Source organism: Pseudophryne corroboree, chromosome 5, assembly GCF_028390025.1.
Source record: "Pseudophryne corroboree isolate aPseCor3 chromosome 5, aPseCor3.hap2, whole genome shotgun sequence".
In the NCBI taxonomy this organism is placed as follows: domain Eukaryota; kingdom Metazoa; phylum Chordata; class Amphibia; order Anura; family Myobatrachidae; genus Pseudophryne; species Pseudophryne corroboree.
This window is the reverse complement of record NC_086448.1, coordinates 622,827,226-622,846,832: the sequence shown is the minus strand read 5'-3', so window position 1 is coordinate 622,846,832 and position 19,607 is coordinate 622,827,226. Positions and strand designations below refer to the sequence as shown.

The 19,607-nt window shown below is 44.8% G+C and overlaps 1 long non-coding RNA gene across 2 annotated transcripts in view; it reads left to right on the top strand.

Annotated features, from left to right (window-relative positions):
- The window catches only part of LOC134928148 (uncharacterized), a 196,425-nt gene that overhangs the window by 89,807 nt on the left and 87,011 nt on the right, over positions 1–19,607 (top strand). For both annotated transcript variants that reach the window (XR_010177840.1, XR_010177841.1), the window contains exon 3: positions 4,015–4,106. This is a non-coding gene — a long non-coding RNA (uncharacterized LOC134928148). The remainder of the gene's footprint in view (positions 1–4,014; positions 4,107–19,607) is intronic.

Here is a 19,607-nt window from a genome sequence, read left to right as displayed (position 1 = left end):
GGGAGCCAGAAAACCGGCTCCCCGATTCCGCAGCTCGTACTCGCCACCTGCTCCAACACTCCAGGGGGGTATATCAGATGTTTTGGGCCGATATCTCTCGCGGGTTCTGTGTTTTTAGGGCATAAACTCTCAGATCCCTGAGAGCTCTCACAAAACACAGCCTGCTCCACCAGCCTCCAGGCCACGCCCCCAGTCAAAATGATCTTGAGATACTTAAAAGCTACAAGTTCATTAAAGTTGATGTTTACAAAGTTGAAAGGTACGACTTTGGAAGTTTTCTGTGATGTCAACTGGGGATCAGATGAGGATGACCGTCGTTCCTATACGGGATACTTGTTCATTTTGGCAGGTGCAGCCGTCAGCTGGGCGAGCAGAAAGCAACCCACTGTTTCCCTTTTCACCACTGAGGCAGAGTACATGGCACTTACAGAAACTGCAAAATAAGCTTTATGGATAAAGGAGACATTATGTGAGCTTAGTCTTCTTTACCACAGTGAGTCTGTTAACATTGCGTGTGATAACAAAGGAGCAATTGATTTGTCTTCCAACACCAAGCATTATGGACAGTCCAAACACATTGCCATTAGACATCCATTTATGTGTGAGTTATTGGAGAACAAGTCTGTCAATGTGGATTACATAGCAAGCGAGAGCAGTGCTGCTGATATGTTGACAAAGGGACTGTCATCACACTTGCTGCTAATATGTTGACAAAGGGACTGTCATTACACTTGCTGAATATGTTCATGACAAAATGTGGACTGGAATACTTTTGAGAAATGTTGATTTGTTTTACTGTTTGCTTACAATGCTTTATTAATGTGTTTTCGGTTACAGGAAAACTTTATTGAGAAATGTTTTTGATAAAGTGTTATGCAAATATATGTAACCAGAGACAGCCTTGAGTGAGGGGGGGGGGGGTGTTAGACAGTGGATCATTCTGTGGTCTGTCTCCGTTCCCAGCACTAGAGGCAGCTTCATTGCTCTAGTGTTTTCCCTCCTAGTGTCAGCTCAGTGCAGGAGGAGGTGCTTAGTGCACAGTTTGAGAGAGTTCTTCCTGGGAGAGAGAACTGCACTGATGTTAGTGACCTTGTCTACCCTGCAGCCGCGCCCTGTGTGTATACAGCCACATCTTGTGTGTACTAAGATGCTGTGTTACTACTATACTGCTTCATATGTATACTGTGAGTTCCTGCTGCTGCAGAACATCTTCTATATACTACAAGCTGTTATCTCTGTTATATGAATAAACCAATCATCCTGGTTAAGTGCCGTTGTGTGGACTAACATCCCTATCCGACACCGCAACACTCTGCCAACAGATTCTGTTATAAATATTATGAACCTGGTAAAAAATGTATAATCTTTTTCTAGGGGGTTCTGAACTCTCCAAGAGTCAAACAGTAGATGATTTTTAAGGTGTTTAAAAAGGGCCTTAGAATTACGGCCAGTAGATGAAATTAAGGGAGGGGGCTGGGGATAAGATCTTTCTTAAATAAGATAAAGGAAAGTCTGATTAATTATCTATGGATGTTACATGGATTGTTACTGAAAAAAAGAAACAAATATCCAAAGTGTAGCATGTATGAACACTTTATCCAGATTATTACTGGAACTACTCATAAATGGATTACTTGAACAGATGTACAAAGCAATTTCTTTTTCTGGAGTGATATTCTTCAAAGTGAAACACAGATAAAAACGCTCCTCATAGCTTAACACAATTAACATATTTTTAAAACAAATTCTTCATAAACAATATATAACATCCACCAAATGGCTGGTGAGAGGACGTATCAGATCACAGAGGCAACAATGCCTTAAATGCACAGATATTATAAGACACTTCTCCCCAGGAACATTAGAAGATCTAAGTGTTTCAAAACAGTGCCTCCAGGCAGGGGCGTAGCCAGAAATTTGTGGGCCCCATAGCAACAATTTATAGGGGCCTGTGTCCCAATTCTGCTAGAGAGACACCTCTCTGCAACAGTTGTCAATATTATGCCCCATAAAAGTGACATTTTCTGAACCATAGTAGTGCCCTAGTTAATATTATGCCCCGTAGTAGTACGGTAGTTTATTTTATGTCACATTGTAAGGCAGCCAGTACACATTATGCAGCACAGTAGCCCCAATTTACATTTTGACAGTGTCCCCAGTTCATATTGTGTCAGATTACAGTGCCCCAGTTCATATTATGTATCATTAAAATACCCTCCAGTTCATTTTATACCACAGTACAACGAGCAGGTCCAGGGGCATAACTAGATATATTACAGGCTCCAGGCAAGTTTGTAAAGGCCCCATGTATAAAAAATTGTGAAAAACGTATATAACACATGTACCTGTGGCAGGGAAGGTTGACCCCACTCAGCTCTGGGCCCCATAGCAATTGAACTACCTGCAAATAAACCCTTGCTTCCAGGTCCCATGATGTTTCAACTCTTGAAAGTCTTTATCAAAGTGTGTTATACAGGTAGACTGATTTCTTTATATACCACTAGTCATTTCCTCATCACTTACAGAATGACACCCTGCACCTAGATATAGCGCTAGGGACCCCAAATATACAGAGACGCCTTGATGCGGCTTTGGGGTCTTAACCACACATTTGCGCAAATATGTGTAACGAAGATCTCTGAATTCTATTATTATGTGGGATTTATATCTGGTTACTGTTATCATTCAGGGTGCTGGGGGAAACAAAATACCTTTTTTTCTTGCTCAGAATGGTGAGCAGGGTTACACATTCTCATTGTTATCTCATCAACATAAATCTACTTATAGGGGGCTATTCAAACCTGGTTGCAGACGGTCGAAAATTACAAATGGATGATTTTTGGCCGCAGTGTGCATGCATGACCTATCATAATGCGGTAACATCCCGAAAGTACAGTATGTGATCACATTATGATTGACAGGCGGCAGGTGTTTGGGGGTGGTGGCGCGGCATTGGTGGGGAGTGGAGCAGGAAATGCAGGCACTTCTTGGCCATTTTGGGGCATCCCGATGACATCGCCTGTGTTTCCTGCGATTGTAAACATGGTGGTGGTGCGCTTGCATACGAAGTGTGGCTGTGTATGCAGGGGGTCATTCCATATTCCAGTTCCTGCTATTGAATTGCGATTGCATTGCAGGGCGGCACCATACATGCTGGGTGGCCTTACCCTGTGCTGGGCAGACCCCAGCATGCGATTTGATCCACAGCAGTTTGCAAAGGACTCTGAATAGCCCCCATAGTATGCAAATAGACTTTTCTTGTGAATCCATGTACACTTACCATAAGTATATATTTCCATTGGCATGTTTTACGAGTATAATGACTTTATTTTTAAAATAAATAAATCATAAAGATCAATGATCTTTAATATCACACAACATACTAAAACATTGCATTGTGATGATAGTTCTTTAATCCCACTTGCACAATCCATTATTGATTAGAGCCATTAAAACATGCATTTCTACTGCTGCACATTTATGGAGAGTAGTATACAAACTGATCTATACTGTAATATAGCATACAGGATATGACTCACAATACTTCTACATTCTGTATGATCATTAAAAGGGTGGGGGAAACTAATCTCAACCAATCTGAGTATTAATTTTTTGGTGTAATCTCTTTATACGTATTTAAAGTTTGACTCATAAGTCTGGCTCTCACGAGTCCTGTGATGTCACAAACTTCCCTCCATCTTCCTAGTAGTTAGAATATATCCTGGAGTCTGACATTAAATGAGTCACTGCTGCTCCTGCCTCATACAGTACGTACGTCTTGCCTTAAGTAAAGAAACAGCCAGTCATGCTGAGGTTTAATAAAGTAATAGCCAGGCATGATGCACAGCTACAATGAAGCAAGAGCATTGAAACCTTTATTTGAAATATCTCTTTTCTGAAGAAAATATAATTGTTTTTGTACTTAGGGTCCATGATCGCACAGAAATCATTTGTACTAAAATAAATATCTTACATTGGTCATTTCATTTAAAATGCTTCAATTTTGGTTGCTAGATGGTGTCAGGCCACAAATAGGAGCCATGAGTGATCTGCTCCCGGCAGGAGAAAGCTATTTCCTCTGCAACATCGATATGGCAATAAAGGAGGTGAGTGGAGTGATTGATGTCCATGTGATCGATGTGCCTGTGTGGGTGATCTGATGCAGTACCAGGGTGTAAATCAGAATTGGATATGTAATTAGGTACATTAGGCAAGTGTCGGCTGCAAACATAACTCAAACTATTTATATTTAAATGTGTCACTTTTTCTTATAATTCTATTGTTTTATTGACAGCTACTCCCATGTAACTAATGGCAACCCAAAACATTTCAAACTTTTATTCAATGTTAATGGTAACACTTCTCAGCCTGTTTTATGCGCCCCTAATAGCAATGGCTGCAGTTTTCATTAATGTAACAATCTTTTAAATACATTTAAAAAAAAACTCTGAAATGTGTGTAATTCATTAATTATACCTAATAAATAATTATCTTGACAACCAAAAGTATCACAAAAGGTACAGGTGTGATTCCGCAGCGGTTGAATGGATTTGATAGAAAGGTAAGTCAGTAAACCAGCATTTGTAAGATGCTTTTAATAAAGTCTGCTGGCGGTGCACCATGAAGTCAGTAATTGCTTACTAGGGAAATGTTTCAAAGGGGAAGAAAGAAGAGCTTTTTGTTGGTGCAGTCATTAAGGTATTGTTCAAAGAACAAGACACATTTTTTAAAATACAACTTCTAATTAAATCACATAAAAATCAGATCTCCTATTACAACTACAAACATACAGGTTTAAACAGTTAGGTGAGTAGTACATTTAGGTAAATAGATGGTTCTCATAACTTAGATCCCCAAGTTTCGGGTAATTTGCAGCAGGAACCCCACAATGTGAGTCTGTGAATAAATATTTACTAGCTATGCTTATGTGAGAAAATGTTACCTAATGTTTTTATGGAACAATACCCATGATCTATTAAGCTGGGTTTTGGAGGTAGGAGGTGCCTAGAGTGGCCAAGACACAAGATAAAGTTGAATCTACTGTCAACGTTAGACTGGAGTTTAAAATTCTGCCCAAACCTACTGCACCAAGCATTCCCTGATGGTCCCCCACCAGGTACTGGCTCGGCCCCCTACTGTGTAGCTTCCAAGATTGTACGAGGTTGGGCATAAGCAGTGAGGTATGATAGTAGGTTATTAATGATACCATGTACACATCTCCTGAATCATTGATGAGAGCTCATAAAGAAGTGATTTAGGAGGAGTAAAGTGGATCTGCTTTTGGTGTTAGACAATAAAGGATCCAACCATTTGGAGAACTGCCATAGGAGAAGAAATTTACTGAATCACCAATGAGAGTCCAGAAAAACTAGAGTGAGTAAAGAAATGAAAGACTAGCTTTTGTTTCTCTGAAAAGGATTGTCAATAACCAAAAGTATATAGACATCCACAGATGACACTGATATGTACTTGTTGGATAACTCATTCATTAAGCATGGGTGTTAAAGTGGAGTTGGTCCCCTTTGCTATAACAGTGATAAGATTTCCTTTGTCTAGAACTAAAGGGTCCAGGCCAAATTGTGAAAAACAGCCCCAGAACATTATTCCTCTTCCCCCAAGGATTACAACTGACAGTAGCTCAGCTCATGTCCTCCTGACATCTGACAAACTCATATTGGTCCAGCAGCCTGCCAAATGGTGAGACATGATTTATCACTCAAGAGAACTTACTTCCACTGTTCATGAGTCCAAAGGGGGTGTGCATTATCCCACTCCAGCTAACTATTTGTCATTGCATGGTAATCTGATGTGTGTATGTGGCTGCTCAGATATAGGAACCAAATCCACTAACTCCCATTCACAGTTGCTGCTTAACATTCCCTATTTCACAATGTAAACAGTTACAGTTGACCAGCGCAGATCTAGCAGCACTAATTAGAAGTGGTTCCAGATCCTTTTTAGCCATGTACCAATGATTACAGACCAAATAATTAAGGTAAATGGCAAAACTGAAGATCTTGTGTAGGGTGTTCCCGGTATGCAGTGCCAAATGTGACCCAAGGAAGGACAACTGGTGAACAGGCAACATGGTCATGGACAACCAAAACTCATTGATGCACGTGGCTATGGAGGCTGATTGTGCTGATTGTAAATTTAGTAAGGACCAATTCTAATGGAAGTTGCATATGAAATGCAACTTCACACTCCAAATCATAGCAAATCACCATCATAACAAACATTGTTAAAATAACATTGGTACCAATGCAAATCGGGAATTTACTAAGTATTGATTTGTGAAAATGCTCAAACTCACACAAAAATCTCACCTCTGTGCACCAAAACAATGCACTTGCTTTAACAAGCGTGTTTGGTGCAAAGCCTGCACAGTTCAGTGAGATGCGTGCAGGCTTATATGTTGTAAGTATAATAAAGAGTTACATTTTTAAAAAATAAATGCATGGAGTCTCCCCAAAAGCATAACCAGCACTGAACTCTGTGAGCCAGTCCTGGTTCAAGAAATACGGGGGAAATAGCATGGGGGTCCTCCTTATTTCACTGAACCAGCACCATGACTTCTGAGCTGGCTCTGGTTCTGTAAAATATGGGGGGGAAAAGGGCAGGTGTCCCCCCGTGTTTCCACCAACCAACACAGGGATCTAGCAGGGGGAGGAGGGAGGTTATGCCACAGCCGGGGGACACACTTTTTGGGATCACCCCGGCCAAAGCATTAACCCCCCCTACAAGTCAGCCCAGGCCGGGGATTCCTGGGGAAGGGGGACCCCAAAATAAAGGAGGTCCTCCCTCTCCAGGGCCCCCACTCTGAGTGGTAGATGCCGAGTTGATTCAGTTAAAGGTAGAATAACATTGTCTTTTACAGGAAGAATAAAGGTCCCAGTAAGCTTCCCCCGCATGCCGGTATTGGGAGAACCACAAGTACCAGCATGCAGAGCATTAAGGGCCTGCTGGTTTCTATAGTCCCTCTGTATAATAATTTTTACAATGAAGACAGTATACACACACCGTTGACAGTAATAAACTTACTCACACCAACGTCACATACGGTATGCTAACTATATTCCAGGTGTCGCTCTGTTCACATGCCCAGTAGAATCCTCTATTATTCTTGCAGTGCTCAGTCTACTTGTCCAGTAGCATCCTCGGCATTAAAAAAACAATGAATTTCCAGAATCAGCTGAACCTATATAGTTACTGTTAGAGGACCTTGACCTTAGGGTCTACTGAAGAATTGTTCTTACTGTATTTGAAGACTCTGTGAACAATGGGGGTAATTCAGAGTTGATCGAAGCAGCAAATTTGCATGGGGGTCATTCCGAGTTGATCGCACGTAGCAACTTTTTGCTGCTCATGCGATCAACTAGACGCCGCCTATTGAGGAGTGTATTTTAGCATAGCAGGGCTGCGATTGCTTGTGCAGCCTGCTATGCTAAAAATGTTTTGTGCAGAACAAGACTAGCCCTGCAGTTACTTACCCTGTGCGATGGATCCAGCGATGAAGGTCCCGGAATTGACGTCAGACAACCGCCCTCCAAGCGCCTGGACACGCCTGCATTCAGATCTCCATGCCCAGAAAATGGTGAGTATCCTCCCCGGAACGCCTCCCCGCTGTGAATCTTCTTGTGATCGAGCTAGCGATTACTTTCTTCTTTCTTCTGGTCGTTGCCCGGCGACGGCTGTTGCTGGGCAATGACATGCGGGCACCACGCATGCGCAGTTCTGACCCGTTTGCACCGCAGCGATGAACCGCAGCATGCGAACGGGTTGGAATGACCCCCCATGTGTACTGCAGGTGTGGCAGATATAACATTTGCAGAGAGTTAGATTTGGGTGGGTTATTTTGTTTCTGTGCAGGGTAAATACTGGCTGCTTTTTTTTACACTGCAATTTAGATTTCAGTTTGAACACACCCCACCCAAATCTAACTACTGTATTTCGGCGCATGTTATATCTGCCTCCCCTGCAGTACACATGGGGCCTGATTCATACCTGATCGTATATGTGCTAATGTAGCACATCTACGATCAGCTTCCCTGACATGCTGGGGGATGCCCAGCACAGGGCTAGTCCACCACACATGTCAGGGCCGACCCCCCCCCCGCACAAGTACAAAAGCATTGCACGGCGGCGATGCTTTTGTACTGGAAGAGTAGCTCCCAACCAGCACAGCTTCTGCGCGCTGGCAGGGAGCTACTCGTTGCAGCCTGGGTCACTGTGGCCCCCCAACGGTCCGGGCACACCTGCATTGCCCAGATTGCATCCCCCCTAAACGGCAGCTAAACGCCACCGGCCCGCCCCCTCCCGCCCAGCGATCGCCTCTGCCTGTCAATCAGGCAGAGGCGATCACAGGGCTAAGACTACATGCGCAGTTCTGACCGGATCGCTGTTGTGCGAAAATGCACAGCACCGATGAGGTCTGAATTAGCTGCTCAGTTTTGCCCAACTGCTAACAAATTTGCTGCTGCGATCAACTCTGAATTAGGCCCATTGTTGGCTGTAAAGAACTAACCTGTCCTGTGAATCCTCCTGCAATTGAATATAAACTGCCTGTGGTGAGAATAAACCTTATATTGGATTTTACTGTAGTCTATGCAATTCTTGTCACATTTGGCCCACCAGATAGGACCTTTGCTGGATACTTCAACGAAACAAGAGCCCAGGTACGGTGACCAGGTCCACCCCACAGTGACAGTGAAACACACTGCAGGATGCTACCCTGCGCAGTGGCTTGGTGAGTCTGAGTCACAGTACTAGCAGCTGGGTAGCTGACTGTGGCAGGCCATCCATAAAACGGCAGTTGTTCACAGTGTTAACATTTGTCCCTGTGTACAGTATATGGTTTGAAAGCCAGGGGACAGTGTGAGAGTGTATTTGCAAATTGTGTGCAGTATAAATTGTTTGTTAGTTCCTGTATATGTGACCTTTGAAGTCCAGGGAACATTATGCAGAGTGTATATGTAACAGGGTAACCAGCTGATATGTTTTGCTGACAATCTGGTTTACAAAACAGATTTAATTAAACCTGCTAAGTTTATTTACAAAGGAGACACTGGGTAAAATGGAGGAAGTTATGAGAATGTTTGCTGAAATGGCTACAGGGCTTCAATGTCAGGATTCTGTAACTTTGTCTGTCCCCGGAGGGGGCACTAGTGGGTCAGTGTAGGAGTGATAGAAGAAACGGGGAGACTGACGAAAAGTTCCGCGCATGTGCGCTTGGTATTTATTATCACACAGGGATAACGGATGACAGGAACAACAAATAATAACTTAGGCCCTCATTCCGGGTTGTTCGCTCGCAAGCTGCTTTTAGCAGCATTGCACACGCTAAGCCGCCGCGTACTGGGAGTGAATCTTAGCTTAGCAAAATTGCGAACGAAAGATTCTCAAAATTGCGAATAGAAATTTCTTTGCAGTTTCTGAGTAGCTCGAGACTTACTCTGCCACTGCGATCAGTTCAGTCAGTTTCGTTCCTGGTTTGACGTCACAAACACACCCAGCGTTCGCCCAGACACTCCCCCGTTTCTCCAGCCACTCCCGCGCTTTTCCCAGAAACAGCAGCGTTTTTTCACACACTCCCATAAAACGGCCAGTTTCCGCCCAGAAACACCCACTTCCTGTCAATCACATTACGATCACCAGAACGAAGAAAAAACCTCGTAATGCCGTGAGTAAAATACCACACTTCTTAGCAAATTTACTTGGCGCAGTCGCAGTGCGAACATTGCGCATGCGCAATTAGCGGAAAATCGCTGCGATGCGAAGAAAATTACCGAGCGAACAACTCGGAATGAGGGCCTTAATCCGATAAATGAACATTTCAAAAGTCACTGGTAACAAATGAGCAATGAGGATGAACTTGTAACTTGATATAAAATGATAAGGCAATAATGAAATCAGATGCAGCAAACGAAACTCCGATATATAACAAATAGCAATTAAAGCACACAGTCTCTGTAGAAGCACACGTCTTTAAGCCAAGCAAGGCCCTAGTAGGAGACAGTTCTAACTAGTGATGAGCGGGTTCGGTTCGTCGGAATCCGAACCCCCCCGAACTTCACCCATTTTACACGGTTCCGAGGCAGATTCGAATCTTCCCGCCTTGCTCGGTTAACCCAAGTGCGCCCGAACGTCATCATCCCGCTGTCAGATTCTCGCGAGATTCAGATTCTATATAAGGAGCCGCGCGTCGCCGCCATTTTTCACTCGTGCATTGGAAATGATAGTGAGAGGACGTGGCTGGCGTCCTCTCAGTTTTATTCAGGTGGCTGCAAATATCTGTGCTCACTGCTTTATTGTGGGGACTGGGGACCAGCAGTATTATATAGGAGGAGTACAGTGCAGAGTTTTGCTGACCAGTGACCACCAGTATTATACGTTCTCTGCCTGAAAAACGCTCCATATCTGTGCTCAGTGTGCTGCATATATCTGTGCTCACACTGCTTTATTGTGGGGACTGGGGACCACCAGTATTATATAGGAGGAGTACAGTGCAGAGTTTTGCTGACCAGTGACCACCAGTATTATACGTTCTCTGCCTGAAAAACGCTCCATATCTGTGCTCAGTGTGCTGCATATATCTGTGCTCACACTGCTTTATTGTGGGGACTGGGGACCACCAGTATTATATAGGAGGAGTAAAGTGCAGTTTTGCTGACCAGTGACCACCAGTATTATACGTTCTCTGCCTGAAAAACGCTCCATATCTGTGCTCAGTGTGCTGCATATATCTGTGCTCACACTGCTTTATTGTGGGGACTGGGGACCACCAGTATTATATAGGAGGAGTACAGTGCAGAGTTTTGCTGACCAGTGACCACCAGTATTATACGTTCTCTGCCTGAAAAACGCTCCATATCTGTGCTGCATTGTAGTATATAGTACGAGTACAGTGCATAATTTTGCTGACCACCAGTACATAATATATAGCAGTGCGGTACAGTAGGCCACTGCTCTACCTACCTCTGTGTCGTCAAGTATACTATCCATCCATACCTGTGGTGCATTTCAGTTTTGCACAGTTTGCTGACCACCAGTATATAATAAATAGCAGTACGGTACAGTAGGCCACTGCTCTACCTACCTCTGTGTCGTCAAGTATACTATCCATCCATACCTGTGGTGCATTTCAGATTTGCACAGTTTGCTGACCACCAGTATATAATATACAGCAGTACGGTACAGAAGGCCACTGCTCTACCTACCTCTGTGTCGTCAAGTATACTATCCATCCATACCTGTGGTGCATTTCAGTTTTGCACAGTTTGCTGACCACCAGTATATAATATATAGCAGTACGGTACAGTAGGCCACTGCTCTACCTACCTCTGTGTCGTCAAGTATACTATCCGTCCATACCTGTGGTGCATTTCAGTTGTGCGCAGTATATATAGTAGTAGGCCATTGCTATTGATACTGGCATATAATTCCACACATTAAAAAATGGAGAACAAAAATGTGGAGGGTAAAATAGGGAAAGATCAAGATCCACTTCCACCTCGTGCTGAAGCTGCTGCCACTAGTCATGGCCGAGACGATGAAATGCCATCAACGTCGTCTGCCAAGGCCGATGCCCAATGTCATAGTAGAGAGCATGTAAAATCCAAAAAACAAAAGTTCAGTAAAATGACCCAAAAATCAATATTAAAAGCATCTGAGGAGAAGCGTAAACTTGCCAATATGCCATTTACGACACGGAGTGGCAAGGAACGGCTGAGGCCCTGGCCTATGTTCATGGCTAGTGGTTCAGCTTCACATGAGGATGGAAGCACTCATCCTCTCGCTAGAAAACTGCAGTGCCACTCCTAGATGGGCCAGGTGTTTGTGTCGGCCACTTGGGTCGCTTAGCTTAGTCACACAGCTACCTCATTGCGCCTCTTTTTTTTCTTTGCTTCATGTGCTGTTTGGGGACTATTTTTTTGAAGTGCCATCCTGTCTGACACTGCAGTGCCACTCCTAGATGGGCCAGGTGTTTGTGTCGGCCACTTGGGTTGCTTAGCTTAGTCACACAGCTACCTCATTGCGCCTCTTTTTTTCTTTGCATCATGTGCTGTTTGGGGACTATTTTTTTGAAGTGCCATCCTGTCTGACACTGCAGTGCCACTCCTAGATGGGCCAGGAGTTTGTGTCGGCCACTTGGGTCGCTTAGCTTAGTCATCCAGCGACCTCGGTGCAAATTTTAGGACTAAAAATAATATTGTGAGGTGTGAGGTGTTCAGAATAGACTGGAAATGAGTGGAAATTATGGTTATTGGGGTTAATAATACTATGGGATCAAAATGACCCCTAAATTCTATGATTTAAGCTGTTTTTGAGGGTTTTTTGTAAAAAAAACCCGAATCCAAAACACACCTGAATCCACCAAAACATTTTCAGGGAGGTTTTGCCAAAACGCGTCCGAATCCAAAACACGGCCGCGGAACCGAATCCAAAACCAAAACACAAAACCCGAAAAATGTCCGGTGCACATAACTTGCTGTGTTAGAACTAGTGAAGTGCTGAATGCAATGCACAATGCTAGATGCTGGTAATCAGGTGCACAGGCTGAGTAATGGAAGAACACCTGAAGAAAGTCTCTTACTGCAAGTTGTTGTGGCAAACTGTGGCTGGAGTTCACAGCAAACTGAAGACTGAAGAATGACAACAAGGAAACCACTGGAAACAGGAACACAGGAACCAGGAGAACTTGTACACCGAATGTGACTCGTAGGAAAGCTGGAATGGATGCTGGTACTTGTAGTTCCACAGGAACAGGGAAACAACTTGGAAATGCCAGAAATAGGAGATCGCTGGAAACAGGGGATTGCAAACTGGAACTGGAATGGAACTGCTGGAACCTGTAGTTCCACAGGTCCAATACACTGGGGAATCTCTGCAGACAGAGGACTGAAGACAGGAGCCGCCTGTTCAAAGGATGTGACGCATTGTCCAAGGCAATGAGACTGAGCCAGGAACTGGAGTTTATACCCCTTGGTCTGTGATGATTGGATGTTGCATCTCTGTGAGAACACACCCCGCTGGATTGGGTGTTCAGATCAGCTGTGAGTAAGCTGAAGCTAATGATTCATCAGGAGAGTAATTCTGCAATGCTCTGCTGATTGCTGGCTGGGCTCAGTAGTGCACCGGGAGTAAATGATGTTAACTAGAAGCACTGTGTACTCCAGGCTGCAGTAGACTGAAAACTGGAACTGAACTAAACTGCTGGAACCTGTAGTTCCACAGTAAGTGATGCGATGGAGAATGCAGATTCCTGACACTCAAACCCTGTTAAAGGGCCAGAAAACTCAGATTCAAATGCTGCATGAGGAATTGGTAGAGATAAGGAAAGGTGGACAAGAGCGTAAGGTGTTGCATAAATTGACACCAACAGATGAAATAGAGGCGTACCTGTGTACCATTTGAACTAGTGATGAGCACCGGAAATTTTTCGAGTTTTGTGTTTTGGTTTTGGGTTCGGTTCCGCGGCCGTGTTTTGGGTTCGAACGCGTTTTGGCAAAACCTCACCGAATTTTTTTTGTCGGATTCGGGTGTGTTTTGGATTCGGGTGTTTTTTTCAAAAAACCCTAAAAAACAGCTTAAATCATAGAATGTGGGGGTCATTTTGATCCCAAAGTATTAATAACCTCAATAACCATAATTTCCACTCATTTTCAGTCTATTCTGAACACCTTACACCTCACAATATTATTTTTAGTCCTAAAATTTGCAACGAGGTCGCTGGATGGCTAAGCTAAGCGACCCAAGTGGCCGACACAAACACCTGGCCCATCTAGGAGTGGCACTGCAGTGTCACGCAGGATGGCCCTTCCAAAAAACACTCCCCAAACAGCACATGACGCAAAGAAAAAAAGAGGCGCAATGAGGTAGCTGTGTGAGTAAGCTAAGCGACCCTAATGGCCGACACAAACACCTGGCCCATCTAGGAGTGGCACTGCAGTGTCACGCAGGATGGCCCCTCCAAAAAACACTCCCCAAACAGCACATGACGCAAAGAAAAAAAGAGGCGCAATGAGGTAGCTGTGTGAGTAAGCTAAGCGACCCTAGTGGCCGACACAAACACCTGGCCCATCTAGGAGTGGCACTGCAGTGTCACGCAGGATGGCCCTTCCAATAAACACTCCCCAAACAGCACATGACGCAAAGAAAAAAAGAGGCGCAATGAGGTAGCTGTGTGAGTAAGCTAAGCGACCCTAGTGGCTGACACAAACACCTGGCCCATCTAGGAGTGGCACTGCAGTGTCACGCAGGATGGCCCTTCCAAAAAACACTCCCCAAACAGCACATGACGCAAAGAAAAAAAGAGGCGCAATGAGGTAGCTGTGTGAGTAAGCTAAGCGACCCTAGTGGCCGACACAAACACCTGGCCCATCTAGGAGTGGCACTGCAGTGTCACGCAGGATGGCCCTTCCAAAAAACACCCCCCAAACAGCACATGACGCAAAGAAAAATGAAAGAAAAAAGAGGTGCAAGATGGAATTGTCCTTGGGCCCTCCCACCCACCCTTATGTTGTATAAACAGGACATGCACACTTTAACCAACCCATCATTTCAGTGACAGGGTCTGCCACACGACTGTGACTGAAATGACGGGTTGGTTTGGACCCCCACCAAAAAAGAAGCAATTAATCTCTCCTTGCACAAACTGGCTCTACAGAGGCAAGATGTCCACCTCATCATCATCCTCCGATATATCACCGTGTACATCCCCCTCCTCACAGATTATCAATTCGTCCCCACTGGAATCCACCATCTCAGCTCCCTGTGTACTTTGTGGAGGCAATTGCTGCTGGTCAATGTCTCCACGGAGGAATTGATTATAATTCATTTTAATGAACATCATCTTCTCCACATTTTCTGGATGTAACCTCGTACGCCGATTGCTGACAAGGTGTGCGGCGGCACCAAACACTCTTTCGGAGTACACACTTGTGGGAGGGCAACTTAGGTAGAATAAAGCCAGTTTGTGCAAGGGCCTCCAAATTGCCTCTTTTTCCTGCCAGTATAAGTACGGACTGTCTGACGTGCCTACTTGGATGCGGTCACTCATATAATCCTCCACCATTCTTTCAATGGGGAGAGAATCATATGCAGTGACAGTAGACGACATGTCCGTAATCGTTGTCAGGTCCTTCAGTCCGGACCAGATGTCAGCATCAGCAGTCGCTCCAGACTGCCCTGCATCACCGCCAGCGGGTGGGCTCGGAATTCTGAGCCTTTTCCTCGCACCCCCAGTTGCGGGAGAATGTGAAGGAGGAGATGTTGACAGGTCGCGTTCCGCTTGACTTGACAATTTTGTCACCAGCAGTTCTTTGAACCCCAGCAGACTTGTGTCTGCCGGAAAGAGAGATCCAAGGTAGGTTTTAAATCTAGGATCGTGCACGGTGGCCAAAATGTAGTGCTCTGATTTCAACAGATTGACCACCCGTGAATCCTTGTTAAGCGAATTAAGGGCTCCATCCACAAGTCCCACATGCCTAGCGGAATCGCTCTGTGTTAGCTCCTCCTTCAATGTCTCCAGCTTCTTCTGCAAAAGCCTGATGAGGGGAATGACCTGACTCAGGCTGGCAGTGTCTGAACTGACTTCACGTGTGGCAAGTTCAAAGGGCAGCAGAACCTTGCACAACGTTGAAATCATTCTCCACTGCGCTTGAGACTGGTGCATTCCACCTCCTATATCGTGCTGAATTGTATAGGCTTGAATGGCCTTTTGCTGCTCCTCCAACCTCTGAAGCATATAGAGGGTTGAATTCCACCTCGTTACCACTTCTTGCTTCAGATGATGGCAGGGCAGGTTCAGGCGTTTTTGGTGGTGCTCCAGTCTTCTGTACGTGGTGCCTGTACGCCGAAAGTGTCCCGCAATTCTTCTGGCCACCGACAGCATCTCTTGCACGCCCCTCTCGTTTTTTAAATAATTCTGCACCACCAAATTCAAGGTATGTGCAAAACATGGGACATGCTGGAATTTGCCCATATTTAATGCACACACAATATTGCTGGCGTTGTCCGATGCCACAAATCCACAGGAGAGTAAAATTGGGGTAAGCCATTCTGCGATGATCTTCCTCAGTTGCCGTAAGAGGTTTTTAGCTGTGTGCGTATTCTGGAAAGCGGTGATACAAAGCGTAGCCTGCCTAGGAAAGAGTTGGCATTTGCGAGATGCTGCTACTGGTGCCGCCGCTGCTGTTCTTGCGGCGGGAGTCCATACATCTACCCAGTGGGCTGTCACAGTTATATAGTCCTGAGCCTTCCCTGCTCCACTTGTCCACATGTCCGTGGTTAAGTGGACATTGGACATTGGGTACAACTGCATTTTTTAGGACACTGGTGAGTCTTTTTCTGAGGTCTGTGTACATTTTCGGTATCGCCTGCCTAGAGAAATGGAACCTAGATGGTATTTGGTACCGGGGACACAGTACCTCCAACAAGTCTCTAGTTGCCTCTGCAGTAATGATGGATACCGGAACCACGTTTCTCACCGCCCAGGATGCCAAGGCCTCAGTTATCCGCTTTGCAGCAGGATGACTGCTGTGATATTTCATCTTCCTCGCAAAGGACTGTTGGACAGTCAATTGCTTGGTGGAAGTAGTAAAAGTCATCTTACGACTTCCCCTCTGGGATGACCATCGACTCCCAGCAGCAACAACAGCAGCACCAGCAGCAGTAGGCGTTACACGCAAGGATGCATCGGAGGAATCCCAGGCAGGAGAGGACTCGTCATAATTGCCAGTGACATGGCCTGCAGGACTATTGGCATTCCTGGGGAAGGAGGAAATTGACACTGAGGGAGTTGGTGGGGTGGTTTGCGTGAGCTTGGTTACAAGAGGAAGGGATTTACTGGTCATTGGACTGCTTCCGCTGTCGCCCAAAGTTTTTGAACTTGTCACTGACTTATGATGAATGCGCTGCAGGTGACGTATAAGGGAGGATGTTCCGAGGTGGTTAACGTCCTTACCCCTACTTATTACAGCTTGACAAAGGCAACACACGGCTTGACAAATGTTGTCCGCATTTCTGTTGAAATACTTCCACACCGAAGAGCTGATTTTTTTGGTATATTCACCAGGCATGTCAATGGCCCTATTCCTCCCACGGACAACAGGTGTCTCCCCGGGTGCCTGACTTAAACAAACCACCTCACCATCAGAATCCTCCTGGTCAATTTCCTCCCCAGCGCCAGCAACACCCATATCCTCCTCATCCTGGTGTACTTCAACACTGACATCTTCAATCTGACTATCAGGAACTGGACTGCGGGTGCTCCTTCCAGCACTTGCAGAGGGCGTGCAAATGGTGGAAGGCGCATGCTCTTCACGTCCAGTGTTGGGAAGGTCAGGCATCGCAAACGACACAATTGGACTCTCCTTGTGGATTTGTGATTTCGAAGAACGCACAGTTCTTTGCTGTGCTTTTGCCAGCTTGAGTCTTTTCATTTTTCTAGCGAGAGGCTGAGTGCTTCCATCCTCATGTGAAGCTGAACCACTAGCCATGAACATAGGCCAGGGCCTCAGCCGTTCCTTGCCACTCCGTGTAGTAAATGGCATATTGGCAAGTTTACGCTTCTCCTCCGACAATTTTATTTTAGATTTTTGAGTCCTTTTTTTTACTGATATTTGGTGTTTTGGATTTTACATGCTCTGTACTATGACATTGGGCATCGGCCTTGGCAGACGACGTTGCTGGCATTTCATCGTCTCGGCCATGACTAGTGGCAGCAGCTTCAGCACGAGGTGGAAGTCGATCTTGATCTTTCCCTATTTTTGGAACCTCAACATTTTTGTTCTCCATATTTTAATAGGCACAACTAAAAGGCACCTCAGGTAAGCAATGGAGATGGATGGATACTAGTATACTTATGGATTGATGAGCGACTGCCGACACAGAGGTAGCTACAGCCGTGGACTACCGTACTGCGTCTGCTGCTAATATAGACTGGATGATAATGATATAAAAAATATATATATATAGCACTACTGCAGCCGGACAGGTATATATTATATAATGACGGACCTGCTGGACACTGTCAGCTCAGCACTGCAGACTCCTAAAGTAAGCTACTAGTAGTATCAAGAAGATAGAAAAAAAAAAAACACCACAGGTAGGTGGTATACAATTATGGATGGACTAGCGACTGCCGACACAGAGGTAGCTACAGCCGTGGACTACCGTACTGCGTCTGCTGCTAATATAGACTGGATGATAATGATATAAAAAAAATATATATATATATCACTACTGCAGCAGGACAGGTATATATTATATAATGACGGACCTGCTGGACACTGTCAGCTCAGCACTGCAGACTCCTAAAGTAAGCTACTAGTATCAAGAAGATAGAAAAAAAAAAAACACCACGGGTAGGTGGTATACAATTATGGATGGACGAGCGACTGCCGACACAGAGGTAGCTACAGCCGTGGACTACCGTACTGCGTCTGCTGCTAATATAGACTGGATGATAATTATATAAAAAATATATATATATATATATATCACTACTGCAGCCGGACAGGTATATATTATATAATGACGGACCTGCTGGACACTGTCAGCTCAGCACTGCAGACTCCTAAAGTAAGCTACTAGTATCAAGAAGATAGAAAAAAAAAAAACACCACAGGTAGGTGGTATACAATTATGGATGGACGAGCGACTGCCGACACAGAGGTAGCTACAGCCGTGCACTACCATACTGCGTCTGCTGCTAATATAGACTGGATGATAATGATATAAAAAAAATATATATATATCACTACTGCAGCAGGACAGGTATATATTATATAATGACGGACCTGCTGGACACTGTCAGCTCAGCACTGCAGACTCCTAAAGTAAGCTACTAGTAGTATCAAGAAGATAGAAAAAAAAAAACACCACAGGTAGGTGGTATACAATTATGGATGGACTAGCGACTGCCGACACAGAGGTAGCTACAGCCGTGGACTACCGTACTGCGTCTGCTGCTAATATAGACTGGATGATAATGATATAAAAAATATATATATATCACTACTGCAGCCGGACAGGTATATATTATATAATGACGGACCTGCTGGACACTGTCAGCAGAATGCGTTTATAGAATAAAAACACCACACGACGATTGTTTAACTTTTTCAGGCAGACAATCACAATATACTGGTGGTCAGTGGTCACTGGTCAGTCACACTGGCACTGGCAGTGGCACTCTGGCAGCAAAAGTGTGCACTGTTAAAATATGTACTCCTGCTATAACTGCTCCCCAGTCTCCCCCACAATTAAGCTGTGTGAGCAGTGAGCACTCAGCACAGTCAGATATACAGTATTACATAGATGATGCAGCACACTGAGGGCACACTGAGGCTGAGCACAGATATGGTATGTGACTGTGTCACACTGTGTATCGTTTTTTTTCAGGCAGAGAACGGATTAATTAAACTGGTGGTCACTGGTCACACTATCAGCAAGTAGTAGTGGTCACTGGTCAGTCACACTGGCACTGGCAGTGGCACTCTGGCAGCAAAAGTGTGCACTGTTAAAATATGTACTCCTGCTATAACTGCTCCCCAGTCTCCCCCACAATTAAGCTGTGTGAGCAGTGAGCACTCAGCACAGTCAGA